This window comes from Salmo salar, chromosome ssa15 (assembly GCF_905237065.1).
Source record: "Salmo salar chromosome ssa15, Ssal_v3.1, whole genome shotgun sequence".
Taxonomy (NCBI): domain Eukaryota; kingdom Metazoa; phylum Chordata; class Actinopteri; order Salmoniformes; family Salmonidae; genus Salmo; species Salmo salar.
The window spans coordinates 36,045,324-36,056,996 of record NC_059456.1 but is presented as its reverse complement, the minus strand read 5'-3'; positions in this window follow the sequence as shown (position 1 = coordinate 36,056,996).

The window sequence follows — 11,673 nt, the reverse complement described above, 5'->3', positions numbered from 1 at the left end:
ATCTTGTCTCATTGCTGCTACTCCCCAATGGGCTCGGGAGAGGTGAAGGTCGAGTCATGCGTCCCCCGAAACATGACCCGCCAAACCGCACTCCTTAACACCCGCCCGCTTAACCCGGAAGCCTGCTGCACCAATGTGTCGAAGGAAACACAGTTCAACTGACGACCAAAGTCAGCCTGCAGGCGCCGGCCCACCACAAGGAGTCGCTAGAGAGCGATGAGCCAAGTAAAGCCCCCCCGGCCAAACCCTCCCCTAACCCAGACGATGCTGGGCTAATTGTGCACTGCCCTATGAGAATCCCAGTCACGGCCGGTTGTGACACAGCCTGTGATCGAACCCGGGTCTGTAGTGACGCCTCAAGCTCTACGATTCAGTGCCTTAGACCGCTGCGCAACTTGGGAGGTGCCCTAACTTTTTTATTAAGGTATCTGTGACCAACAGATGCATATCTTTATTCCCAGTCATGTGAAATCCATAGATAAGGACCTAATTAATTAATTTAAATTGCCTGATTTCCTTATATGAACTATAACTCAGTAAAATCTTTGAAATTGTTGAATGTTGCGTTTATATTTTTGCCAAGAGGTGGCGGCATTTTGGGGGGGGGGGGCCTCCAACCAAATCTCATTTAGGGCCCCCAAAAGGCTAGAGGCGGCTCTGCATGCAAGGGAAAACACATTAATGTGGTAAATATACAAACAGATAGAGTTACAGTCATTACATCACAGGACCTGTAAAGCAGGGGTTTGTAGGGGGGCCTGATGAAGGTGCTGCACAGATAAGACTCACTGATATATAATTCACCTTGCATTCCAAACCATTCATTAAAGTAAAAATCGTGAAGATGTCCTTGTAATGGGGATGAGGGGTTATGACCCCCCTGCCCAATATTAGAAACATGTCAATTTCACCTGTTTGGTTTGCCCCATGTTATGTCCATTTTTATAGTTTACTCCGTTTGCTACTTGAGTCATCTCCCTCTCTCCTTCCCCACACACACATTCCCGCCCCCCGTCACTCAAGGAGAGCAGTTGTCCTCTACCACGAATCACAACCACTTGCAGTCTGCATGGTCAATGCTGCAGATGCAACAAGATACTGGTGACAATGATGCTGCTGTATGTATTCCATCCTCTAATGCTAAACATGTGCATTTAACATTTCTATTTTGGGATTTTGATATTGAACACTGTTTATTAGCGGTATGGTATGGTTACTATGGCATCTTCAATTGCCATAGTAATGAATGACGCCGATGCGTCATTGGCAGGATTGAGAAAATTGAGACTTTTTCAGGGGACTGAAAATGATTGCTGCCACTGGGAGGTGCCTCGCCTCCACTGAACCTGAAAGGATTCTCAAAACTTTGACAGCTTTGTCTTTGAGACCAGGACAACAATTTTAAGGTAAGAAACTGTGTACAATTAATTTTTATGTTGGTAATTATATTTGCATTTTAGAATATTTAAGATGAGTCTGTGAAATTAACTTCATAATTATGACATAGGCGATGCGGTGGATTGAGACGCAGCCAATATCTCTAGTTTAAACTGACAGATTATTAATGTGGTCTTTGATAACTGAACAAAATAAAATGCTCATGTTGACAATTTGAGGGGCATTTGTCATTGGTATTAGCTAAGAGCTAAAATTAACTGGCTAGTGTCTCGTTCAATTTGTAGCTAGCTAGCAAGACACAAGCGAGGGCTGCTGTTTCTGAAACAGAATCCTTCTTTGCTGATGTGAAGAAGAAACTGAATGAAAGAGTGTCCAGCGAGGATACGGAGGGGAACATAATTTTTTTTGGGACAATACTAAACATGTACATACAATCGACAACTACATCACACCTGCCCAGACCCACCTGCTCACATCCCCATCTCTCTCCGCCACTTGGCCTCAAACTGCACTATTGTAACGGGCGTCGTAAGGATTAGACGAAGGTGCAGCGGGAACGTGTATACTCATCTTCTTTATTAAATCAAAAGAAGGAAAAAACAAACCAATCACGTATACAAAACAACGAACGACACTAACAGTCCTGTCAGGTGCACAGACACAAAACAGGAGACAACTACCCACAAATCCCATAGAAAAAACACCCCTCTTAAATAAGACCTTCAATTAGAAGCAACGAGGAGCAGCTGCTTCCAATTGAAGGTCAACCCCATTAACTAAACATAGACATAGAAAGACTAGAACTAACATAGAAATAAACTAACAAGAACATAGCCCAACAAACCCCGAAACACTCTAAACAAACACCCCTCTTACATAGTAACATAGCCCAACAAACCCCAAACCACATAAAACAAACACCCCCTGCCACGTCCTGACCAAACTGCAATAACAAATAACCCCTTATACTGGTCAGGACGTGACAGTACCCCCCCCCCAAAGGTGCAGAGCCCGGATGCACCTTAAACAAAACACAAAAATAAACCCAAAACTAAAATAATCCCAAACTAAAGGGAGGGAAGGGAGGGTGGCCACCGTCACCGACGGTTCTTGTGCTACACCCCCCCTCCCAAACCCACCTACTATGGAGGTGGATCAGGCTCCGGCCTTACTCCCCAACCTAACCTGTCCACCCCCCCTAAATACTCATTAAACTTTACCCTTCCCGAAGTCTCTGGGCTATGGCGCATCGCTGAAGACCTCGGGCTGATGTGCGTTGCTGGAGACCTCGGGCTGATGCGCGTCGCTGGAGACCTCGGGCTGAAGGGCGACTCTGGCTGCGCCGATTCCGGGCTGTAGGGCGACTCTGGCTGCGCCGATTCCGGACTGAAGGGCGACTCTCGCTGCGGCGATTCCGGACTGTAGGGCGACTCTCGCTGCGCCGATTCCGGACTGTGGGCTGTCTCTCTCTGCGCCGGACTGTGGGCCGTCTCTCTCGGCTCTGGACTGTGGGCCGTCTCTCTCGGCTCCGGACTGTGGGCCGTCTCTCTCGGCTCCGGACTGTGGGCCGTCTCTCTCGGCTCCGGACTGTGGGCCGTCTCTCCCGGCTCCGGACTGTGGGCCGTCTCTCTACGGGGCACTGTCGCCGGAAGCTCTGGACGGGGCACTGTCGCCGGACACTCTGGACGGGGCACTGTCGTCGGACACTCTGGACGGGGCACTGTCGTCGGACACTCTGGACGGGGCACTGTCGCCGGACACTCTGGACGGGGCACTGTCGCCGGACACTCTGGACGGGGCACTGTCGCCGGACACTCTGGACGGGGCACTGTCGCCGGACACTCTGGACGGGGCACTGTCGCCGGACACTCTGGACGGGGCACTGTCGCCGGACACTCTGGACGGGGCACTGTCGCCGGACACTCTGGACGGGGCACTGTCGCCGGACACTCTGGACGGGGCACTGTCGCCGGACACTCTGGACGGGGCACTGTCGCCGGACACTCTGGACGGGGCACTGTCGCCGGACACTCTGGACGGGGCACTGTCGCCGGACACTCTGGACGAGGCACTGTCGCCGGACACTCTGGACGAGGCACTGTCGCCGGACACTCTGGACGAGGCACTGTTGCCGGACACTCTGGACGAGGCACTGTTGCCGGAAGCTCTGGACGGCGACTGCGCACTGAAGACCTGATGCGTGGAGCTGCCTTAGGATGTGCCAGACTAAGGACACGCACCACAGGGCTAGTGCGAGGAGCAGGAGCAGGACGAGCTGTACTGGGCTGACGCACTGGAGGCCTGGTGCGTGGGGCTGGTAGTGGAGGTACCAGACTGGAGACACGCACCCCAAGGCTAGTGCGAGGAGCGGGAACAGGACATCCTGGACTGGGCTGACGCACTGGAGGCCTGGTGCGTGGTGCTGGCTTTGGAGACGCCAGACTGGAGACACGCACCTCAGGGCTAGTGCGGGGAGCGGGAACAGGATACACTGGGCCGTGAAGGCGCACTGGCAGTCTCGAGCGCAGGACTGGCACCACCCTTACTGGCTGGGTAAGTGCGGGACGCTGGCACCAAGCATACCGGCCTGTGGATGCTTGGCCTCGACGCCGTGCGCATCACCCCAAGCACGGGGCCTGACCAGTAACACGCTGCCTCTGGTAAGCACGGGGAGTTGGCTTAGGGCTCAACCCTGGCCCAGCCAAACTACCCGTGTGCCCCCAAAATTTTTTTGGGGGGGGCTGCCTCTCAGGCTTCCATGCCAACTGTGTTCCAGCAAAACACTCCCGGTCCTCTCCAGCCTTCCTCCATGGTCCCTCTCCGGCTAGGATCTCCTCCCAGGTCCACGACTCCCGATAGCTCCTCTTCAGCTCCTTACCCCGCTGCTTGGTCCGTTGGTGGTGGGTAGTTCTGTAACGGGTGTCGTAAGGATTAGACCAAGGTGCAGCGGGAACGTGTATACTCATCTTCTTTATTAAAAGAAGGAAAAAACAAACCAATCACGTATACAAAACAACGAACGACACTAACAGTCCTGTCAGGTGCACAGACACAAAACAGGAGACAACTACCCACAAATCCCATAGAAAAAACACCCTCTTAAATAAGACCTTCAATTAGAAGCAACAAGGAGCAGTTGCTTTCAATTGAAGGTCAACCCCATTAACTAAACATAGACATAGAAAGACTAGAACTAACATAGAAATAAACTAGCAAGAACATAGCCCAACAAACCCCGAAACACTCTAAACAAACACCCCTCTTACATATTAACATAGCCCAACAAACCCCGAACCACATAAAACAAACACCCCCTGCCACATCCTGACCAAACTGCAATAACAAATAACTCCTTACACTGGTCAGGACGTGACAACCATTTTGTTTCTCTCTGTCGCCCACGCACTTTCAACATTTGGATAATAAAGCATTTAAAGTGTTGTTTACACCTTTCCAAATGGGCAGAACAATAATGTAATCTAACAGCACCTGTTCATCATGCAACAGTATTTATTGCGCTTTGACAATGATTTTACATGATGCCTAATCCACATGATATGCCTAAAATACTTAACCTACCGTTCAATATTTTGGGGTCATTTAGAAATGTCCTTGTTTTTGAAAGAAAAGCACATTTTATGTCTATTAAAATAACATCAAATTGATCAGAAATACAGTGTAGACATTCTTAATGTTGTAAATTACTATTATAGCTGGAAACGGCTGATTTTTAATGGAATATCTACATAGGCGTACAGAGGCCCATTATCAGCAACCACCACTCCTGTGTTCCAATGGCACATTGTGTTAGCTAATCCAAGTTTATACTTTTAAAAGGCTAATTGATCATTAGCAAACCATTTTGCAATTATGTTAGCACAGCTGAAAACTGTTGTCCTGATTGAAGAAGCAATAAACCTGGCCTTCAAATCAAATGTATTTATATATCCCTTCTTACATCAGCTGATGCCACAAAGTGCTGTACAGAAACCCAGCCTAAAACCCCAAACAGCAAGCAATACAGAAGCACAGTAGCCAGGAAAAACTCCCTAGAAAGGCCAAAACCTAGGAAGAAACCTAGATAGGAGCCAGGCTATGAGGGGTGACCAGTCCTCTTCTGTGTCACAACGTCTGCCGAAGTCAGTGCCCCTTCTTGCTCGGGTGGTGCTCGGCGATCGACGTCACCGGTCTTCTAGCCATTATCAATCAGTTTTAAATTTTCCATTGGTTTTGTCTTGTCTTCCTACACATCTGTTTCCAATCCAATTAATCATGTTGTGTATTTAACCCTCTGTTTCCCCTCATGTCCTTGTTGGTGATTGTTTTTGATGTTATGTTACGTGGGTTTGTGTATCGGGGTGCGACGGGTAATTTTACCCATTTATTTTGTAAATTGGTTTTGGAGTTTTGTTATTAAATACTCCATGTTAACCAACTTGGTTTCTCCTGCGCCTGACTTCCCTGCCACCTACATACAAGAACATGACAGAATCACCGACCAGCTTATTGAAGTCAGCAGGAGAAGATACTCCGGACAGAGAGGTGGAGGAGCGCATCCAGGCGAATGCGGAGAATCTACACCATCTATGCGCCGCCATGGATCGCGTTGTCCAGAATCTGGACCGCTGGGAGAGACAGGGAATTCATCCAGCGCCTCCACCAGCCCAACCGGGGTCTATCTGAAGCACCCCGTGCATTCCGGAACCCGGTGGCATCAGTCTAACATTGCCTCAGGGTTACGACGGGAGTGCTGCCAACTGCCGGAGCTTCCTGCTCCAATTAGAACTTTATCTGGCCACGGTCCATCCAGTTCCAACTGACCGTGAGAAGAGTTTCGCCCTCATCTCGTGCCTCACGGGAAAGCCCTGGAATGGGCCAGCGCTGCGTGAGGAGAGGGAGATGCGGCGTTGGACCATTATGAGGAGTTCATCCGCCGTTTTCGGGCAGTTTTCGACCACCCACCTGAGGGCAGAGCGGCGGGTGAGTGCCTCTACCATCTGAGGCAGGAGACGAGGAGCGTCCAGGATTTCGCCCTGGAGTTCAGGACCCTGGCAGCCAGTACGGGATGGAATCACAGGGCCCTGATCGACCATTACAGCTGCAGTCTGCGTGAGGACGTCCATCGGGAGCTGGCCTGCAGAGACACCACCCTCACCTTCGACCAGCTGGTGGATCTGTCCAGCTGGACAACCTGCTGGCTGCTCGCGGACATCTAGATCGGGGTCTGGTGGTTCCATCCTCCTGCACCCCCTCTCCTCTTCCCATGGAATTAGGAGGGAGGGGGCACAGGGAGACTGGAGGAGGTTCCCGCTCGTGCACCATGGGTGGCCGCAGAGGACACACTGTTGGTCGGTGCCGGGTGGGTTCCTCTGGGAATTGAGGTAACAGGCAGAGCACTCTGGCGCCACCCCAGGTGAGTAGGCACCATTCTCATCCAGAGCCCTCTGTGGTACATATATTTGTGTCTGTTACTTTTCCAGATTTTCCCCCGCGTTCTCAGCTTAAGGCACTAGTAGATTCAGGCGCAGCTAGGAATTTCATTGATCACGCTCTTGCTCGTAGTTTAGGGATCCCCATTGTACCCGTAGATGTGCCTTTCCCCGTTCACTCCTTAGATAGTCGACCATTAGGGTCAGGGTTGATAAAGGAGGCCACAGCTCCTTTGAGTATGGTGACGCAGGGGAGTCACAAGTAAAAGATTAGTCTTTTCCTTATTGACACTCCTGCGTATCCCGTGGTGCTGGGTCTACCTTGGTTAACTAGTCATAACCCCATTTTGTCTTGGCCAAAGAGAGCTCTCACGGGGTGGTCGCAAGAGTGCTCAGGTAGGTGTGTACGGGTTTCCATTGGTGCTACTACGGTTGAAAGTCCAGACCAGGTCTCCACCGTGTGCATTCCCCCCGAATATGCCGATTTGGCTCTCGCCTTCTGTAAAAGGAAGGCGACTCAATTACCACCCCATCGACAGGGGGATTGTGCAATAAATCTCATGGTAGACGCTGCACTTCCCAAGAGTCACATGTATCCCCTGTCGCAAGCGGGACGGTGGCTATGGAGACAAATATCTCCGAATCCCTGCGTCAGGGGTACATTAGGTCCTCCATTTCACCTGTCTCCTCGAGTTTCTTTTTTGTGAAGAAGGATGGAGGTCTGCGCCCGTGCATTGATTATCGAGGTTTAAATAAAATCACGGTGGGATACAGTTACCCACTACCTCTGATCGCCACGGCGATTGAGTTAATGCATGGGGCGCGCTTCTTCACTAAACTGGATCTCAGGAGTGCGTACAATCTGGTGCGTATCCGAGAGGGGGACGAGTGGAAGACAGCATTTAGAACCACCTCAGGGCATTATGAGTACCTCGTCATGCCGTATGGGTTGAAAAATGCTCCATCAGTCTTCCAATCTTTTGTAGATGAGATTTTCAGGGACCTGCATGGGCATGGTGTAGTGGTATATATCGATGACATTCTGATATACTCCGCTACACACGCTGAGCATGTGTCCCTGGTGTGCAGAGTACTTGGTCGCCTGTTGGAGCATGACCTGTATGTCAAGGCTGAGAAATGCCTGTTTTTTCAACAGTCCGTCTTCTTCTTAGGGTATCGCATATCTACGTCAGGAGTGGAGATGGAGAGTGACCGCATTGCAGCCGTGCGTAATTGGCCGACTCCAACCACGGTGAAGGATGTGCAGCGATTTTTAGGGTTTGTCAATTACTATCGAAGGTTTATCCGGGGTTTTGGTCAGGTAGCTGCTCCCGTTACCTCACTATTGAAAGGGGGTCCGGTGCGTTTGCAGTGGTTGGCTGGGGCGGACAGGGCTTTTAGGAAACTGAAGGCTCTGTTTACCTCGGTTCCTGTGTTGGCTCATCCGGATCCGTCTTTGCAATTCATAGTGGAGGTGGACGCATCTGAGGCTGGGATAGGAGCTGTGCTCTCTCAGCGCTTGGGTATGCCATGTAAGCTCCGCCCCTGTGCCTTCTTTTCCAAGAAGCTCAGCCCGGCGGAGCGAAACTATGATGTGGGAGACCGGGAACTGTTGGCTGTCGTCAAGGCTTTGAAGGTGTGGAAACATTGGCTTGAGGGGGATAAACACCCTTTTCTCATCTGGACTGACCACCGCAATCTGGAGTACATCCGGGAAGCGAGGAGACTGAATCCTCGCCAGGCAAGGTGGGCCATGTTTTTCACCCGTTTTGTGTTTACCCTCTCTTACAGACCAGGTTCCCAGAACGTTAACCTCTATGGGCTAGGTGGGACGCAAGCGTCCCACCCGTGGTGCACTCCATCAACAGCAGGTGCATTTCAAGAGCGGCAAATTTGAATCCAAATAAATGTCAAAATTCAAATTTTTCAAACATACAACTATTTTACACCCTTTGAAAGATAAACATCTCCTTAATCTAACCACGTTTTACGATTTCAAAAAGGTTTTACGGCGAAAGCATAAATTTAGAGTATGTTAGGACAGTACATTTACAAGAGTTGTGTGTAATGTTTTGTCAATTCAAAGACAGGGTCACCAAAACCATAAAACCAGCTAAAATGATGCACTAACCTTTTACAATCTCCATCAGATGACACTCCTAGGACATTATGTTAGACAATGCATGCATTTTTAGTTCTATCAAGTTCATATTTATATCCAAAAACAGCGTTTTACTATGGCATTGATGTTGAGGAAATCGTTTCCCTCCAATAACCGGCAGTCAAGTCAGCAACACAAATTAAATAATTAAAATTAGAAAACATTGGTAAAATATTATATTGTCATTTAAAGAATTATAGATTTACATCTCTTGAACGCAATCAACTTGCCAGATTTAAAAATAACCTTACTGGGAAATCACACTTTGCAATAATCTGAGCACTGTGCCCAGAAAAATACGCGTTGCGATACAGACAAGCCGTCATGTTGGGGAGATCTAAAATCGAAAATACTATGTAAATAATCCATTACCTTTGATTCTCTTCATCAGATGTCACTTCCAGGTATCACAGGTCCATAACGAATGTAGTTTTGTTCAAAAAAGCTCATCATTTATGTCCAAAAATCTCCGTCTTGTTAGCACATGATCTAAGCCCGCCGGACTTCACTTCATGAACGAGGGGAAAAAATATATTTCCGTTCGTTCAAACATGTCAAACGTTGTATAGCATAAATCATTAGGGCCTTTTTTAACCAGAACATGAATAATATTCAAGGTGGACGAATGCATTCTCTTTTATAACGTATTGGAACGAGGGTACCCAACATGAACTCGCGCGCCAGGTGTCTAATGGGCCATCATCGTTCCATGGCTCTTGTTCGGTCAGATCTCCCTCCAGAAGACTCAAAACACTTTGTAAATGCTGGTGACATCTAGTGGAAGCAATTGGAAGTGCCAAAATATTCCTCAGCCCCTGTGTTTTTCAATGGCATAGGTTTAAAGGTAATACAACACATCAGGTATCCACTTCCTGTCAGAAAATGTCTCAGGGTTTTGCCTGCCAAATGAGTTCTGTTATACTCACAGACACCATTCAAACAGTTTTAGAAACTTTAGAGTGTTTTCTATCCATATATAATAAGTATATGCATATTCTAGTTACTGGGTAGGATTAGTAACCAGATTAAATCGGGTACATTTTTTTATCCAGCCGTGCAAATACTGCCCCCTAGCCCTAACAGGTTTTAAGGCAGACGCATTGTCCCGGCTGTATGACACAGAGGAGCGGTCCATGGATCCCACTCCCATAATTCCAGCTTCTTGCTGGGTGGCGCCGGTAGTGTGGGAGCTGGATGAGGACATTGAACGGGCGTCACGTGCAGAGCCCGTTCCCCCTGAGTGTCCAGCTGGGCGGCGGTACATTCCGTCTGCTGTCCGCGATCGATTGATCTACTGGGCCCACACGTCTGCCTCCTCTGGTCATCCTGGGATGGATCGGACGAGGCGCTGTCTTAGTGGGAGGTACTGGTGGCCCACTTTAGCTAAAGACGTGAGGGTTTATCTTCTCTAGGGTGTGTGGGACGAAATCGTCCCATCTAGTCAACAGCCAGTGGAATCGAGTGGCGCGAAATTCAAAAACCTTAAAAATGCTACAACTTAAATTTCTTAAACATATGACTATTTTACACCATTTTAAAGACAAGACTCTCGTTAATCTAACCACGTTGTCCGATTTCAAAAAGGCTTTACAACGAAAGCAAAACATTAGATTATGTCAGGAGAGTACCCAGCCAGAAATAATCACACACCCATTTTTCAAGCTAGCATATAATGTCACAAAAACCAAAACCACAGCTAAATGCAGCACTAACCTTTGATGATCTTCATCAGATGACACTCCTAGGACATTATGTTATACAATACATGCATGTTTTGTTCAATCAAGTTCATATTTATATCAAAAACCAGCTTCTTACATTAGCATGTGACGTTCAGAACTAGCAAACACACAGAAAACTTCCAGTGAATTTACTAAATTACTCTTGATAATCGTTTACAAAATACATAACAATTATTTAAAGAATTATAGATACAGAACTCCTTTATGCAATCGCGGTGTCAGATTTTAAAATAGCTTTTCGGCAAAAGCACATTTTGCAATATTCTGAGTAGATAGCTCGCCATCACTGTTCTTCGTCAGAATGCACTCCCAGGACTTCTACTTCAACAACAAATGTTGTTTTGGTTCGAAATAATCCATTGTTATGTTCAAATATCCTCTGTTTTGTCCGTGCGTTCAGGTCCCTATCCGAACGGTGACGCGCGAACGCATGTCGTGACAAAAAAATTCAAAATATTCCATTACCGTACTTCGAAGCATGTCAAACGCTGTTTAAAATCAATTATTATGCTATTTTTCTCGTAAAATAGCGATAATATTCCCACCGGGCGAAGTTGTTTTCGTTCAAAGGCTGAAAGAAAAACATGGACACTTCTCGGGCCGCGCATCTCCTGTCTCTGAGCCACCAGCCTGACCACTCACAAACAGCGCTCCTGTACCTAGCCCAGAGACAGCAGAGATCTCATTCCATTTTCTGGCACCTTCAGAGAGCCTATGGGAACCTTAGAAATTGTCACGTTACAGCAGAGATCCTGTATTTTCGACAGAGATGCCACAGAAGCACAAGAAATGGTCAGAGAGGGCACTTCCTGTATGGAATCTTCTCAGGTTTTGGCCTGCCATATGAGTTATGTTATACTCACAGACACCATTCAAACAGTTTTATAAACTTTAGAGTGTTTTCTATCCAAATCTACCAATTATATGCATATTCTCGTTTCTG